Here is an 18,345-nt window from a genome sequence, read left to right on the forward strand (position 1 = left end):
AAGTTCTAGGACAGCCAGGGCTACACAGAGAATCTCTGTCTCAATAAAGAGGGGTAAATGATTTCTTCCTCTGGCATTGAGTATTTCTCAAGGGAGCAGAGTTTTCAGAGACATGAAGATGGTTGACTCTCTTGCCTGATTGTTCTGGATGAGCCTCATGCTTTTCTATGGAATCCAACGATCCTGTGAAAGCCCATTAGAACCATTCCAGGAATGTAAGCTCAGCCAGTCTGTTTTTGTTGACAGAGAGGTTGCCCCCATTCCACAGCCCCTCCCATGAACATGGGCATGTGCCTTGAATTTGGCAGGGAAAAGAAATCATAAAGTTAAATATCTCATCTTAGCAGGATCCAGTCCTACCAGATGTGGGTACACATGTACACTTCCCAACTTGGCAGCCACCCTGGACAATGCCTCTCCAAGAAGAATGCCAGCACCAAGCCAATGTGGTACTGCAACACACAGGGACAGAAGAACTGGGCTACAGAATCAGCCTAGGGGTCCACCATAGATCCATGGATAAATATATGGGGTATACTCACAATGGGGTATTATTTGGCCATTAAGAAAAACAAAATTATTAAGAATGAGGCCCATAAATCTATTGAACGGTATTTTAGTTCTGAGAATATGGATGGAAGCAACCCTGCTTTGAATGTCCTTCAGAGACTTTGTGCTGCAACTGAACAACTCAACCTCCAGGTGGATGGTGGAGCTGAGTGCCTTGTAGAAATTCGCAGCATAGTCTCAGAGTCAGATGTTTCTTCATTTGAAACCCAGTGTAGTGGGTTTGTGAAACAACTATTGCTGTATTTGACATCTAAGAGTAAAAAGGATGCTGTTGGCAGAGAGATCCGATTAAAGTGTTCCCTTCGTGTATTTTTTTTTCTTCTCCACTTCCTGGAGAAGAGCCTGTTGGAAGAGTCGAACCAGTGGGCCATGCGGCTCGGTTGGCTCTGGTTCACAAGATGAACAACTGTCTCAGCCACATGGAGCAATTTCCAGTCAAAGTGCAAGATTTCCCTCGTGGAAACGGAGCTGAAAGCAGACGATCACAAGCTTTAAAATATTTCAGCACACGTCAGTTAAAATGTCAGTGACAAAGACACCCAGACTATGCAAATGGGAAGCAGTGAAAAGGCTGCCAGTCAAGACTGATCCTCCCTGCCCCCCCCCCCATTCTGCTGCAAGCTATTGAGAGATACCTTGTGGTTAGAGGATATGGAAGAGTAAGAGAAGATGATGAAGACACTGGTGATGACGGATCAGAGGAAGAAATAGATGAGTCTCTGGCTGCTCAACTCTTTAATTCGGGAACTGTAAGGCACAGGCTGCAGTTTTATATTGGAGAACACTTACTACCGTGTAACATGACCGTGTATCAGGCAGTGCGGCAGTTCAGCGCTCAGGCTGCAGATGAAAGAGAACCTGCTGATGATGAGAGCAATCCTCTGGGAAGAGCTGGAATTTGGACAAAGACTCATACAATATAGTACAAACCTGTGAGGGAGGATGAAGAAAGGAGTAAAGATTGTGTTGGTGGCAAAAAAGGGGGAGAGCCCAAACAGCTCCAACCAAAGCTTCCCCAGAAATGCAAAGATGCATGATGAGTTATGGCATGATGGAGTGTGCCCATCAGTAGCAAATCCTTTAAAAATTTACCTCATTCTCACACCACCTGAAAATATTACCTTTGAAGACCCATCCTTAGATGTAATACTTCTCTCTTTTACATGCCATCAGTCGATATTGGTATTATTTGTATGACAATGCGATGTACAAGGAGATTATTCCAACTACTGACTTTATTAATGGTAAATTAACAGCAAAAGCGAATAGGCAGCTTCAAGATCCTCTAAGTAATCATGACAGGAAACATCCCAACATGGCTCACTGAGCTAGGAAAAACCTGCCCATTTTTCTTTCCATTTTTCTTATGTAACTGCATTTGATTGGGACTGGGAAATGCAAAGATTACTTGATTCCAACCCAGATATCAACCAGTCTGATTCACAAGACAGTAGAGTTGCACATAGACTGGAATATATATGTGTATATATACATACATATATATGTGTATGTGTGTATATGCATATATATACTTATATATATATGCATATACACACACAATATGTATGTGTGTGTGTATATATATATATATGTACATACATATATATGCTGTGAACAGAGAGTCACTACTGAAACAAGCCAAGTCTGTGATGCAGGACCTTGGTAGCTCTTGGGCCATGTTAGAAATCCAATATGAAAATGAGGTTGGTACAGGTCTGAGACCAACACTGGAGTTTTACGCACTTGTCTCTCAGGAACTACAGAGAGCTGACTTGGGTCTCTGGAGAGGTGAAGTCGTAACTCTTAGCAATCCAAAAGGAAGCCAAGAACAGACCAAGTATATTCAAAACCTCCAGGGCCTGTTTGTGCTTCCCTTGGTAGGACAGCTAAGGCAGCTCACATCCCAAAGGTTAAGCACAGCCTTCTCGCAGCTACTCCATTGCCAGTCCACAACCAACATCAGTTCACCATGGATGATGATATCACTGTGCTCCTCGATGTCCACAACGGCTCCAGCTTGTACAAAGCCTGCTTTGTGGGCGACGATGCTCCCCGGGCCGTCTTCCCCTCCATCGAGGGCTGCCCTAGGCATCAGGGTGTGATGGTGGGTATGGGTCAGAAGGACTCCTACATGGGTAAAGAGGCCCAGAGCAAGAGAGGCATCCTGACCCTGGAGCACCCCATTGAACCTACAGCATTGTCACCAACTGGGATGACATGGAGAAGATCTGGCACCACACCTTCTACAGTGAGCTGCATGTGGTCCCTGAGGAGCACCCTGCACTGCTCACCGAGGCCCCCCTGAACTCTGAGGCCAACAGTGAAAAGATGACCCAGATCATGTTTGAGACCTCCAACACCCCAGCCATGTACCTGGTCATCCAGGCTGTGCTGTCCCTGTATGTCTCTGGTCCTACCACTGGCATTGTGGTGGACTCCATGGATGGGGTCACCCACACTGTGCCCAGGGCTATTCTCTCCTTCATGCCATCCTGTATCTGGACCTGGCTGGCCGGACCTGACAGACTCCCTCATGAAGACCTTGACCCAGTGTGGCTACAGCTTCACCACCACAGCTGAGAAGGAAATCGTGCATGACATCAAAGAGAAGCTGTGCTGTGCTGCCCTAGACTTTGAGCAGGAGATGGCTGCCGCCACATCCTCTTCCTCCCTGGAGAAGAGCTATGAGCTGCCTGACAGCCAGGTCATCACTACTGGCAATGAGCGGCTCTGATGCCCCAAGGCTTTTTTCCAGCCTTCCTCCTTGGGTATGGAATCCATGAAACTACATTCAATTCTATCATGAAGTGTGACGTTGACATCTGTAAAGACCCGTATGCCAACACAGTGCTGTCTGCTGACAAGATGCAGGAGGAGGATAGTGTTCTGGCTCCTAGCACCATGAAGATCAAGACCATTGCTCCTCCTGAATGCAAGAACTCTGTGTGGATCCGTGGCTCCATCCTGGCCTCCCTGCCCACCTTCCGGCAGATATGGATCAGCAAGCAGGAGTAGGATATGTCCAGTCCCTCCATGGTGCATGGCAAATGCTTCTAGGTGGACTGTTACTCAGCTTCGTCTTACACCCTTTCTTTGACAAAACCTAACTTGTACAGAAAAAAAAAAAAAATGAGATAACATTGGCATGGCTGTATTTGTTTTGTTGTTGTTGTTGTCATTCTTTTCTTTTTATTTTTTTTAAAGGATTTTTGTTTTGTTTTGGCACTTTTGATTCAGGATTTAAAAACTGGAATGGTGAAGGTGACAGCAGTTGGTTGGAGCAAATACCCTCCAAAGTTCTACAATGTGGCTGAGGACTTTGATTGTACATTGTTTTTTGGGTTTTTTTTTGGGGGGGGGGCGTTAACAGCCATTCCAAGTACCCATGAAATATATGGTTACAGGAAGTCCCTCACCCTCCCAAAAGCCATCCCCACTCCTAAGAGGAGGATGGCCGAGGCCATGCCCTGAGTCCGCATCGGGGAAGGTGGCAGCATTGCTTCTGTGTAAATTATGTTCTGCAAAAAAATTTTAAGTCTCCTGCCTTAATACTTCATTTTTGCTGGGCGGTGGTGGCACACACCTTTAATCCCAGCATTTGAGAGGCAGAGGTAGGTGGATTTCTGAGTTCGAGGCCAGCCTGGTCTACAGAGTGAGCTCCAGGACAGCCAGGACTACACAGAGAAACCCTGTCTCGAAAAATACAAAAAAAAAAAAAAAACTTTGATTTTTGTTTTAATTTCTGAATGGTCAGCCATTGTGGCCCTCTTTCTTTGTCCCCGCAGCTTGATGTATGAAGGCTTTGGTCTCCCTGGGAGTGAGTTGAGGTGTTGAGGCAGCCAGGGATAGCCTGTACACTGACTTGAGACTATTTTAATAAAAGTGCACAGCTTACAAACAAACAAAGAAAAAAGATAAAGTTTCATTTCTTAGGCAAATTAATGGCTAATGCTATCATGGATTTCAGATTGGTGGACCTTCCACTTGGCCTGCCCTTGTATAACTGTATGCTGCACCAGGAAATTTCATTGGCATCTCATCGTTTATTTGACATTGCTCCTGGTATAGCCAGATCAGTATATCACCTAGAAGACATTGTCAGACAGAAGAAAAGACTGGAGCAGGATAAACCCCAGACCAGAGAGAGTCTACGATATGCACTGAAAACTCTTATGGTGAATGGCTGCTCAGTGGAAGATCTAGGATTGGATTGCCTGGGTTTTCCAACATTGAATTGAAGAAAGGAGGGAAGAATATTCTAGTTACTATCCACAATTTGGAAGAATACCTGAGATTGGTCATGTTCTGGGCACTAAATGAAGGTGTTTGTCAGCAGTTTGACTTATTCAGAGATAGATTTGAATTGGTCTTCCCACTCGGTCATCTTCAGTACTTCTACCTTCAAGAGTTGGACCAGCTCCCATGTGGCAGTAAAGCAAACACTTGGGATGCAAAGAAATTGACGGAATGCTGCAGGCCTGATCATGGCTATCCTCATGACAGTCAGACTGTGAAGTTCTTGTTTGAGCTGCTCAGTAGTTCTGATAATGAGCAGCAGAGGTTGTCTCTCCAGTTTGTGACTGGTAGCCCACAATTACCGGTTGGAGGATTTCAGCATTTAAATCTACACCTGATGATTATGTGGAAGACATTTGAATCAACAGAAAACCCAGATGACTTCTTACCATCTGTAATGACTTGTGTGAACTATCTCAAGTTGCCAGACTACTCGAGCATTGAGATAACACATGACAAACTGTTGATAGAAGCAAGAGAAAGCCAACAGCCATTCTATCTTCCTGACCAAAAGAAGAAATCAGTTACAGCAAAAGAAAAAAATCATGATTTCTTTTCTGTGCCACCTGAGTCAAAGAAACATGTTCCTCCCTCTTGTAGGAAAACGGCTTGCAGATTATAATTCATAATGGCCCTGTGGACTTAAGTGATCAGGCCCTAAATAAAGCTTTGTTGTGATGAGATTTCTTTAACAAGTTCTTGTTTAAATTATCATTTAATTATCATTTATTGATGAATGAAGTTTTTAACTTGCTTTGCTGCATGAAATTTCAAAAGGAGGCTTTTTCAGGCTGGAACAATAAACGTCACTGTGCAGTTTTTTGGTTTTTGGTGTTTTTTTTTAAAGGACAAAACTATATTCTTTATAGGAAAATATATGGAGCTGAAGTAAAATAAGGCAGGCTCAACAAGGAAGAGGTTGCGTGATTTCTCTTATGTGCAGAATATCTGTTTTTCTTAAAAGACATGAAAGTAGAACAGCTACTATTTAAGAAGAAGGAGAGGACCAGAGGATGTGGGAGGGAGACAAGAAAAGGTAATCAGGGAAGTGAATGTGCTCAAAATTCACTTTATATGTATATGCTGCCTTCCGTCATGACACCTACTCGTCTGTACAATTAATACACACTAATAAAACTAGTTAAGAGGTTTTTTTTGGGTTTTTTTTTTTTTTGGTTTTTTTGTTTTGTTTTTGTTTTTTAAGTAATGACAATGTCCTTGGCATAGGATGAAGGAATTCTGTCTGCATCCCACACAGCCACCCTGAGGTCTCAGAAATGCTCTGCTCTATCTTAAGCATAGGCAGGGCCCACTGCAGATCTACACATAAAGAGCTTGGTCCCCAGAATGGCAGCGTTGTAAGGAAGCATTGCTGACTAGCCTGTCCCCCTAAAGGGAAGGAGGAAAGCTCAGCATGGGACCTTGAGAGCATCTTTATGTCCAGATGCAGCTGCCATCATCTGAACGAGAGGGTACAAGGATGTATCTTCCCTAGCCTTCTGAGCACAAGATCAGGAGGCGGTAGCTAAGCCGCCACAGCCCACAGTAGCTTTTTCTCCTGAGTCTTCAAGTGGTTCAGTTTTTCTCAGCCTCTTAAAAAGATTTCTCATCAGAATTCAGTCTTACACCACACACAAAATAAACTTACATATTCAAAAAAAATGTGTCCTTAATATGATTTATGTAACTTTGTATAACTTATAGAAGAAATACTTCATCGGAAACATGGAGACAGGACATCTCCCAATCCAGTCGGACTCGAGAAACATTGGTTGAGCAAACCAAGTCAACGGGAGTATCTGGTGACTCAGTGGTGAGCAGTCGCGTTGGTGAACAGACGCAGATGGAGGAAGAACTGTCACTTAGTGCACAACTCACCAAGAACAGACACTTGCAGTTTAAAAAAAAACAAAACACCAAGGTTCTAGAAGCAGGATGTGGTTGCTGGTTGGTATCGATTGTCAGCTGCACAGGATCTAGAATCATTCTACAGGACAAACCCTGAGCATGTGTACGAGGAACTTTCTAGATTGTGTTACCTGAGGTAGAAAGAGTCGCTCTAAAAGTAGTTGACACTATTCCAGGAGCTGAGGTCCTAGGCTAGATGAAAAGAAGCAAGCGAGCTGAGCATCAGCACTCTCTTCTCTCTGCCCCACCTCCCACCCCCAACCCAACCCCTCACCCCCAGCCCCAACCCCTACCTTGACTGTGGGTGTCATGTGACCCATCTACTTCCTGTTCTTATCACCAGGCCTTTCCCACTGTGAAGGGCTATGGCCTTGAACCTATGAGTCAAAACAAAACCTTTCTGGCTTACAGTGCTTTTGCCGGACATTTTTTGCCAAGCATTTTTGCTGGGCGTTTCGTGGCGGCAGTTTGAAAACTGGCACAGAGGCCGGCCGTAAAGAGCCTGGTCATCTCTAACAATTGCTGGCCATCCTGGCCTTGTTGGTAGCTGGAATTCCCACTGGCAGAGTGGACTCTGGACTCTAGGGGCTGCAGGAAGCCTAATCCCAGAGGTCTGAAACAATGTCCATTAACATAAACCCACAGCACAGAAAGGCCCCTAGGAGTCTCTCTGTAGAGATTTCAGAAGTCAAAGGCCATAGGCAACCTAAATGTGTCACACATTGTTTCCTCACACAATGGAGGGGCCTTTGAGAACCGAGTCTTGTCATCCAGGAGCAGAATGTGAGGATGCTGTGCCTGAGGCAAAGCTAAGATAAAGTGGCGGAGACCGGCCATATGCAGAGCCACAGTTTCCTAATGACAGCAGGAAGCCCATTGGTAATTACAGCACCTCTGAATAAACATGGAAATATAGTCAGATCTCTGATCCAAATCCCTTCGTGGTTTTATTAAAATGGTTATTCTTATAGTGGCCTTATTTTACTGAAATGCGTTTCTATGAAATATTTCCCATAGGCTGACTTTGGACATAAGTGTGGCTAAGCTTGGAAGAGTCTCAACTATGGCTCTCAAGGCCTGGGAGCCCACTGAACAACAGGGCCTCATCCTTGGTTGGCCTTCCAGTCCCCAGACCCCAGGGAACACACCTGGTGCTTTTCACGATGAGAACAACCTAATCTGCTCCAAAACACTGTGTCCTGAGTCCATGGTGAAGTATCTACTAAAGAAGGGAAAATAAAGAATTACCGAGAATTTAGTACATTCAAAACCTTAAAAGGAGGAGGAGGAGGAGGAGGAGGAGGAGGAGGAGGAGGAGGAGGAGGAGAAGAAGAAGAAGAAGAAGAAGAAGAAGAGGAAGAGGAAGAGGAAGAGGAAGAGGAAGAAGAAGAAGAAGAAGAAGAAGAAGAAGAAGAAGAAGAAGAAGAAGAAGAAGAAGAAGAAGAAGAAGAAGAAGAAGAAGAAGAAGAAAAGTAAAATAGAAGTAAACAGGCTGGGTGTAGTGGTGCACACCTATAATCTGAGGAGGCAGAGGCAGGTGGATCTCTATGAATTCAAGGCCAGCCTGATCTACAAAGTGAATCCAGGCCAGCCAAGGCTCTATTACACAGAGCAATCCTGTCTCGAAAAACAAAACACATATATATATATGTGTGTGTATACACGTGTATATATATACACACACACACACACACACATGTGTGTAGTAAAATTATATGTACTATATATAGTACTATATGTATGTAAAACTATATATAGAGAGAGAGTAAAAATAATAAAAATAAAGAGAAAAAATTGAACCAAACACCACACACACACCACACACACACACACACGTGTGTGTGTAGTAAAATTATATGTACTATATATAGTACTATATGTATGTAAAACTATATATATAGAGAGAGTAAAAATAATAAAAATAAAGAGAAAAAAATTGAACCAAACAACACACACACCACACACACACACACACACACAAACTTTCTATAAATAACTAGATTGACTGACCTGCATAAGTGTGGAGGAAGATAAGTTGGGTGGAATGGGAAATGAGATTCTCTTTAGAAAAGAGAGGCTGAGGAGAGAGCTGGTGTATAGTGAATGGCTGAGGAGAGAGCTGGTGTATAATGAAGGGCTGAGGAGAGAGCTGGTGTATAGTGAATGGCTGAGGAGAGAGCTGGTGTATAGTGAAAGGCTGAGGAGAGAGCTGGTGCATAGTGAAGGGCTGAGGAGAGAGCTGGTGTATAATCAAGGGCTGAGAAGAGAGCTGGTATATAGTGAAGGGCTGAGGAGAGAGCTGGTATATAGTGAAGGGCTGAGGAGAGAGCTGGTGTATAGTGAAGGGCTGAGGAGAGAGCTGGTATATAGTGAAAGGCTGAGGAGAGAGCTGGTGTATAGTGAAAGGCTGAGGAGAGAGCTGGTGTATAATGAAGGGCTGAGGAGAGAGCTGGTATATAGTGAAGGGCTGAGGAGAGAGCTGGTGTATAATGAAGGGCTGAGGAGAGAGCTGGTGTATAGTGAATGGCTGAGGAGAGAGCTGGTGCATAGTGAAAGGCTGAGGAGAGAGCTGGTGTATAGTGAAAGGCTGAGGAGAGAGCTGGTGTATAGTGAATGGCTGAGGAGAGAGCTGGTGTATAATGAAGGGCTGAGGAGAGAGCTGGTGTATAGTGAATGGCTGAGGAGAGAGCTGGTGTATAGTGAATGGCTGAGGAGAGAGCTGGTGTATAGTGAAGGGCTGAGGAGAGAGCTGGTGTATAGTGAATGGCTGAGGAGAGAGCTGGTGTATAGTGAATGACTGAGGAGAGAGCTGGTGTATAATGAAGGGCTAAGGAGAGAGCTGGTGTATAATGAAGGGCTGAGGAGAGAGCTGGTGTATAGTGAAGGGCTGAGGAGAGAGCTGATGTAGAGTGAATGGCTGAGGAGAGAGCTGGTGTATAATGAAGGGCTGAGGAGAGAGCTGGTGTATAGTGAAGGGCTGAGGAGAGAGCTGGTGTATAGTGAAGGGCTGAGGAGAGAGCTGGTGTATAATGAAGGGCTGAGGAGAGGCTCCTCCATGAAGAGCACTCGCCACTCTGGCAGAGGACCTGTGTTCAACTGTAAGCACCCACATCAGGCAGTTCATGACTGTAACTTCAGTTCCAGATTATCCAGGATCCTCTGACACACACATGGTACACATACACTCATGCAGGCACACATGCATGCACAGGCAAAGGAAGGAAGAAGGAAGGCAAGACAGACAGACTGATCAATGGATCTTCAGAAGACTGACTGTACCCCGTCTTCATTACAGCACCACTGACAGCAAAGGTACCGGAAACAGCCAGGCATAGTGATATATACCTTTAATCCAAGCTTTTAGAAGGATGGGGGATGGGGGATAGCAGAGGCAGGTGGATCTCTGTGAGTTTAAGTGCAATCCAGGCCAGACAAGACTACATAGGGAATCCCTATTTAAAAACAAAACAACAACAACAAAAAACGAACAAAGCTGGAAACAAATGTTCATCAACAAGGAAATGGTAGTGGGTCAGTCTGATGCTGCTTGTATTCTATAGCTAAACTGGTTCCGTAAGGTGTGGTTGCCCCCCCTCACCCTGGCTTAAGTTATGCTTACGTAACTCAAGTGATGCTGTGTGAACCTCTCCCCAAACTGCTATTTTAACTGCTACATAAAAGACTGTGATTGGTCAGTGATGGGAGTAAGGTGGGTCTGGAGGTTCAAGAGTAGGTTGCAGATAGGAGAAGAGAGAAGACAGGTGGGGAGGAGAAAGCCACAATGGACCAGAACCACATGACCAGGAAGAACAGCAAGTAAAGGGATCTTATAGCTGGGGGATACGTTAGAATACCCCTAGATCTGCCCAATCTAGGCACTTGGCTTGTAAACAAAATATTTGGGTTGTATATCTTTCATGTGGGCTTATTAGTATCATAAATCTCAACAGGGAATGACTGAATAAAGTAGTGTGTGTACACCACAGAATACTACACAACCAGGTCAAAGAATTAATCAGAACACACAAGTTAACATAGTAAAATTCCTAGAAATTACTGTTGGTTGAGCCAAGATGCTGAAACTACAGATGGTATTCCTTCCCAAAAGACCCCAGAGAAGCTACCTGTAAATGGCACAATAACTTCATGGATATCACACAGTAACTTCATATATATGCATGTCCATAGACATCACAGAGTAATTTCATATATGTGCATGTCCACAGATATCACACAGTAACTTCATATATATACATGTTCGTGAATATCACAATATAACTTCATATATATGCATGCCCATGGATATTACACAATAACTTCATAATGGATGTCAATATTCCTCTCTCTCTAAACCCCCTTCTCCTCCAGGGCAGTAGCAAATTCAGACAAGACTCACGTGCTAAGGGTTCCCTCACCTGCCTATGTCTATGCCTATGTGCCTATATCCACAATTTAGCAATATGGGATCTGACATTTTACATTAATGAGACTATTGAAGGTCAGCAAGATGTCCCAGCAGGTCAAGCTCTTGCCATGCAGGCCTCACTACCTGAGTTCAGTCCTCAGAACCCAGGGTAGAAAGAAAGAGCCAATCCCTGAGAGTTATTCTCTGATACATACAAGTGCACCATGGTACAAACACACCAACACTTGCACACACTCACACTTTATGTGTGTGTGCATATACATGATAATAATAAATAATTCTAAATATTTGTATCAGCACATCCAGTGACTATATAATTTTATAAAGAAAAAATTATAGAGGCAAGTCATTTTAAGCTTGTGTCGCTTGCTTTTGTCTGGCAGTTGCTCTCTCTCACTTCGAAGAGATGGGATACAAAAGATGTTTCTTGTGGGTGTGTCATCTGTCTAGTCATCCTGATGTCACAGCTCCCAGCACTAGCTGGCAGCCTGGCCCTGTACAACTGTCCCTAAACCCTTCTCTATGCCATGAATCCTCCTGGAAAATCACAGAGAACCAAGTACACCCAAGAAAATGGTTTTTTGCAGCCAGTATTTGAACTACTCTCATTCTATTCAGCCCTGAATTTGGGGAAGCAGAAGAACCCTGGCATTGAGGGTGTCATGAGGTTCCTAGCCCTCAGCAGTCGAGTCAACTAGAAGTCTTACTCATGAGAGCCCATCAAGTCTTCGTCTGGGAGCACCCCCTCAACCTGAAGCAGGTGCTCTGGGCATTCGCTATTCAAGAGCTATTCAAAATGGCTGAGGAAATGGCTCAGTCAGTAAAGTTGTTTGCCTGTCAAACATGGAGTCTTGAGTTCAAACCCGGGACCCATATGGACAGAAAACAAACAAACAAAAAAAAAAAAAAAAAAAACAAAAAAAAAACAAACCAGGGTGTGGTAGCACCTGTTCTGAGGAGGCTGCTTGTCTTTTGGAATAAGGACCTGTGCTATGGCGTCCGTCCCTCATTTCCGGTCTCTAGTATCAAGGCTCCAATTTGCACACCACTACAACTTTGCAGATGGCTGGACAGATGTGGAAATGAAGTGTATTGAAACACGTGCCGTGAAAAACCATCTAGGCACACACAGACATCCTGGCAGCCGCTTGCCAGCTGAGCTTCCAGGCCAAGTGTGAAGTGTACCTGGGGAAATCCACCCAAACCATTTCACTTTGGAAGGTGGAGAATACTGGAAATAGCACTGCCAACTTACACATCTGCTCTTGGAAAGTTCCAGAGAGGCTCTGGTACAGTTTTCCACTGAGCTGTGTCTGCTGGATGCTGCTGGGTCTGGTATTCTGGGCCAATTTCCTGTTCCCCTTCTCAATGTGGGTGCACAATCTTAGCATTGACTTTTTCTCTGCCTGATGCTGTCTGTCCACTGTGCCTGCAGAGCACTCCCTGGGGGCTCATGCTTTCTCTGGAACCTTCTGGCTAATGCATCCCTGCTTTGCCTTCTAGACACTGCCCATCCACCCATGGTACCCATCTCTGAAGTGAATATAACTGCACATATGTATGGAATATATGGTATTGGCTAACAACACTCACAGTTCAATAAGCCTACCGTTTAACAGACTGGGGATAAAGGTCATTTTCACTCAACATTAAAGTGCCAATTGACCATTTTTCCATGAAAAATATGTAAAAGATTTAAATGGTTTCCTCTTCAAAACACAACCCCAGAAGTGAGATGGTTCAGCAGTTAAGAGCACTGGCTGCTCTTCCAGAGGTCCTGAGTTCAATTCTCAGCAACCACATGGTGACTCACAACCATCTACAGGGGGATCTGATGCCCTCTTCTGGCATTCAGATGTATATGCAGGGCTCATACATTAAAAAATAAATAAAATATACACAACCCCACAGATGTTCGGGTTACTGCGCACTGTCTTCCACTTCCTGCTGTAGATCATGGAGAGTGCACATGGAGAGAGCAGGGAGCCTGGACTCTTCGGAGTCTGGAGAGTGCAACCAAATCTGATCCCAGGCAGCTATGTAATTAAGACAAGCTACTTAAGTTCTCCTTGATGAAGTTTTCTCATGTGCTAACTCCAAGACAATGCTCAGATTGACAGTCGGCCCGTTGGCCAGGGGGGGCTAGGAACAGTTTACTGAGCCTGCATAGGGGTCGTTGATAAGAGGTTTTTGGAAGCAGTAGAAATCAGTAATGTTACAGCCGCATGAACGCTCCACCCAAACCAAGCCCACCCGACATTTTTTTTTTTTAGGGCTCCAAGTGATGCGTTTTCTCATGGTGTCTGTCAGCAGAATGCATGGCGTGTCTCCCACAGTTTCTCCTCTTCTTCCACACAAGTCCCACACATTGCCTCCTCTGAGCGCTCTAGGCAGGAGCCCTGTGATCCACACCATGATGAAGGTGTCAGGCACTCTGCTGCATTCATGTGAGTTGGGAATAGACTCTGCCCCTTGTACACCCTTCGCCCTTCACAGCATGAGTGGTTTTGTTTCTCTCATAGAAACTGTTGAGTGTTTCCTACTGACCCATTTATTAAATGTCCCAGCCAGGCGGATCAGGCATCCACCGCGTGGCGTATGTATTGGAAATCATCACCTAACTAGAAATGCCGATCTATGTGCATGAACACATACATATTTGCTAGATAATTAAAGATTCACCAGAATTTTCTATTCTTCTGCACGTGCTTCAGGGTGGCTATCCTCTGCCGAATGTTCTGCCCCAGCTCTGGGCACTTTTTTTTTTCATTTGCTGTTGGCTTAGACAAAGCCTCCAGCTTTGACACCTTCCTTTGAGTCACTCTTGGAGAAAGGGCTGCCAGTTCTGACTCCAACCACTCACTCAGTACCCGGGCTACACCTATAGGCCTAAAGTGTTTTCAAAGCAGCCGTGTGCTGGTCAGTATGGAAGGCAGACTCTCTGGGACAGAGACTTGACTTTTAGGGTTGGCCAATCTCCACAGTGGAACTAAAGCCAGTTCTACTCTAACACTTGAGATGAGAAATCCATTCCAGCAGCTGATGAATTCGGATCGATACGGGTGTAATGTGAACTTCAGTTCTTTCCTGCCCCTCAGGAACCAGGTGGGTGCAGCAGAGGTGAATAAATCTCTCACACACTCCCCCAGAGCAGTGAGACAAACATACCCATCTACACCAATCCCTGGGAATTGGCTCATGCAAATCTACAAGCCAGGGATCCCCTCAATCTGCGGCATGCAAACGATCTGAAAAACAGACGGTGGAGCCAATTTCAGCTCCGGGTCTAAGGAGAAACAGAGCCACTGATTTAAGCCTTGAGTCTGGTGGCCCAAGAGCCTGGAGAAACTGCAGGGGGTGACCGCAGTGGCCCAGATCCAAGAGGAGGAGTTTGTCTTTCCTCCACCAATCTGAAGCCTCTATCCTATGGGAAACTTCCCTGCCCTCATTGGTAACCATTTCCTCCTCACTGTCTTCTGATTCAAGTGTTGACAGCATCATCCCAGCCTCATTAAGCTGGACCAGACATCTAGGTGTCCCTTAACCCAACCAGGATAACATCTCTAATCAGCAATTACCACTCTCTGGGCAGTGGTGGTGCACGCCTTTAATCCCAGCACTTGGGAGGCAGAGGCAGGTGGATTTCTGAGTTTGAGGCCAACCTGGTCTACAAAGTGAGTTCCAGGTCAGCCAGGCTATAAAGAGAAATTCTGTCTCAAAAAAACCAAACCAAACCAAACAACAACAGCAATTACCACTCTCCCTCCAGCCCTTCAAGTTAACCCAAACCGCATGTCCATGGCCTACTAATGGTCCCTTCCCTTCAGCTCTTCCCTATTGTCTTAGTCAGGGTTTCTATTGCTGTCAAGAGACTCCATGACCACAGCAACTCTTATAAAAACAACAACAACAAAACAAACAAACAAACAAAACATCTCAGTGGGGTTGGGTAATTTACAGTTCAGAGGTAATTTACAGTTAGTCCACTGTCATCATGGCAGGAAGCATGGCTCAGGCAGCAGATATGGTGCTGGCAAAAGAGATGAGAGTGCTACATCTTGATTCCCAGGCAACAGGAGGCTATGTGCCACAGTGGGCATAGTTTAAACATAAGAGACCTCAAAGCCTGCCCCCACAGTGGCCCACTTCCTCCAATAAGGCCGCACCTCCTAACAGTGTCACTCCTTACGGAACAAGAATTTAAACACATGAGTCTATAGGGTGAGGTGTTCATATTCAAACTACCACATCTATTCTGATCGTCTTTGGCATAGCTCTTTATTCTCTTTCCCTTGCAGACTAGGAAGAGTCACGATGGATCCTGAGGCTGTGAGTTTGCTCTCTCCTATGGCAAACCTTAGCCAAATCTTCACAAGGGAGTGTTTCAAGAAAACAGGCAATACTCGTTTGTTTTCTCACAGCTACATCATTGGGCTTCCTGTCTTAATACTACATGTCACAAAGTTTCAGAATGTAGCATGCCAAACTCCATCTTCTCATAACCTCTGTGGTTTTTTAAAACAGTTTTTTGTAACATGTTGAATTTTACAAATACATCTGTCTTCTGCTATAGTTTTTATCTGGCTTTTTCTCCAAAGATCTCACCTACACCATAAGCTTTGGTCCCCAAGGTGTCACTATTAGAAGGTAGGGGATATTTAGTAGATGGGCACAAAAGAAAGACCTTAGTTATCAAGGGCATGCCCCTAAAAGTTATTATGGATCCTCGTGATCTCTTCCTCTCTCTCATTTGTTTTCTAAACAGACGGTACATGCTCCATCACACCATCCTACACCAAAGCCATGAGGCCAATTGATGAGAAACCAAAACCTCTGAACACTGCAGGATGAAATCAGAACTTTCTCTTTATAAGATGATTACCTCAGGCATTCTGTTGCCGTATGTTCCAGATGTAGCATACTCTCCTAGATTGCAAAGAACAGTCTGGGCTAGCGGGGACCACCCATGCTTTCTCTTGCTGCAACCCCCAGATCTGCAGTGAGTGTCATTGTATAGGTTAGCTTAACTCAGCCATGATGTGAGGGTTTGAGAGACTGTTGTGGGAAATGGACAGCTCTCAAAAACTCCCAGGCACTGCAGTGCTACAGGAGCATATGGAGCCACTGCTGGAGGTCAGAGCTGCCTGGCTAATGTGCTATCTGTGTGAGCCTGAGCCTTGCCCGAGCTTCTGGTTCTCTGCAGGGAGAAAGGGAAAAGCTGGGATGTGTTAAGGAACCTTGCCTTTGCTGTGGGAGGATTGAGTTGCCCCTCTTCCCCCACCCCTACATCCTGGAACAGAAAGAGACACTCCCTTCTTCCAGCTTGAAGGGGAAGAATAAAATACAGATAGGCAGAAAGAGAGAGAGAGAGAGAGAGAGAGAGAGAGAGAGAGTACTTTTTACTGGCTTGAGTAGGCATTAGCTATCTTACCCTTTGTTCACAGCCACATCCTGCAGCTTGCAGCCTGCAAGCTGAGCCACCTTGTACAGGTCAGAGGACCTCTCTGACCATCTACCTTATTCAAAGTATTGTCTTGAATAGGAAGGAGGTAGTAACAGCGGCAGCAACTTCAGCCAGCACTCTGGACAACCCTAGTGTGTGCCTGAATTAAAATCACAGCCCTAGGTGGTGTAGAGTCTTGCTGTTTTGAAGAAGCCCAAGCCTTCCTCTTCAGAAATACAATGGGACTGGGTGGTGCCTCCAACACCAACCCTTCAAGAAGCAGAAGACCCCAGAGGCCTATGGGGTTCCTTCTCGACAGCCTCAGAACAAAGACGCAGAGTCTGTCCCCCTATCCCCACCCCCAGTGCTTCACACTAGGCATCCACTAAGGATAGATGTGTGATGGCATCAGAATGCTCGTGATCCAGTCATCTACAGGCTGTCCCTCTATGCATACAGCCTTCCACATGTGAGCTTTTGGGGCACATTCGAAACCAGACTATAACAATGGGAGAAGCTTAAAGCCTGGCTGATAAGCCATCGCTGATGCCTAGGGTGACCGTGACCTTAACAAGAAACCATGCAAGCTCTATGTGTAGTTGCTTTTACTCCCTTAAAATGAATGTTTAGGGGTGGTTGGTGTGGCTCAGTTGGTAGAGTGCTAGGCTGGCACATCTGTCATTACAGGACTCAGGAAACAGGGTGGGAGGCCAGAAGCGCAAGACCATCCTTGGCTACACATAGAGCTTAAGATTAGCACAGGCTACATGAGATCCTGTCTAAAAACAAAGAGTTGCAAATGTCTGTATGGCTCAATGGCTGATTTATTAACTCAGTACTTCTTTGATTTTCTATACCAACTGGGCACTTTGTTCTTGTATGGAACTTTCTCTCACTGATCCAGCTATGGCACTACATAGCTATATTGGAAAGATCATATCACAATTTTTCTTTGATCCCCAAAGTGTTAATGTATTGATTTAAGACCTACCTCAAGGAGGGACATGAGTCTTTCCCTAGCTTTGGGGTTTCTGTGGGTCCTTGTGAACCTGTAGGTTTTTCACTGAGTACAAATGAAACGTGTCTGCTGGTGCACACACTGTGTACCAATCCCCTACAATCTACAGGCGCAGCTTCCCAAGTTCAGATCAGCATCCTCTGAGTATAATCCCCTAGTTCCTGAAAGCTTACGTAGCAAGATAACCTAGCCACACTGCCCTGAAGCCCCACCTTCTCAAAGTGACAGCTTAACCGACACCATAGGAAACGGTATGCAACCAGCCGCCCAGCTATTCTCAATGTCCCCTGTGAGTCACAGAGAAGGCACAAGCTTGAATGCTGACAGTGAGCTTTGCTGTTTCCTGCACTCTGGGATGAGAAATATTTGGAGTGGTCTCTGGTCAGCTCTAAATCTCAAGCTCTCCTTGGTCCCTGAAGACATGGTAGTCTTGAGAGCCAAGATTTATATAGACAGAAAGGAAGCATCTACGTTGGAGATAGCCCTTACTTGCTAAAATTAGCACCAGGAAGCCAGAGCAGTCACTGATGCCCAAATCTCAGTCCATGGTTGAGAGGTGGAGAATGAGGCAGAGCTGCAGGAGACAGCACCTTGGCTCAGGCACCAGAAGGACACTGATGTAACACATGGGCAGCTGCCAGCAGAACTAGCAGTGTAGTCTCTCCCTCAGTGTCTCTCTCTCTC

The 18,345-nt window shown here is 45.1% G+C and overlaps 1 protein-coding gene and 2 pseudogenes across 1 annotated transcript in view; 2 read left to right on the forward strand and 1 right to left on the reverse strand.

The window, feature by feature from the left end:
* Pde10a (phosphodiesterase 10A) overlaps positions 1-18,345 on the reverse strand; it is a 459,546-nt gene that overhangs the window by 413,462 nt on the left and 27,739 nt on the right. The gene's annotated exons all lie outside the window — the stretch shown is intronic.
* LOC116077282 lies at positions 544-5,488 on the forward strand (annotated as a pseudogene).
* Positions 2,416-3,627, forward strand: LOC116077154 (annotated as a pseudogene).

The sequence above is a fragment of the Mastomys coucha genome, unplaced genomic scaffold (genome assembly GCF_008632895.1).
Source record: "Mastomys coucha isolate ucsf_1 unplaced genomic scaffold, UCSF_Mcou_1 pScaffold5, whole genome shotgun sequence".
Taxonomy (NCBI): Eukaryota; Metazoa; Chordata; class Mammalia; order Rodentia; family Muridae; genus Mastomys; species Mastomys coucha.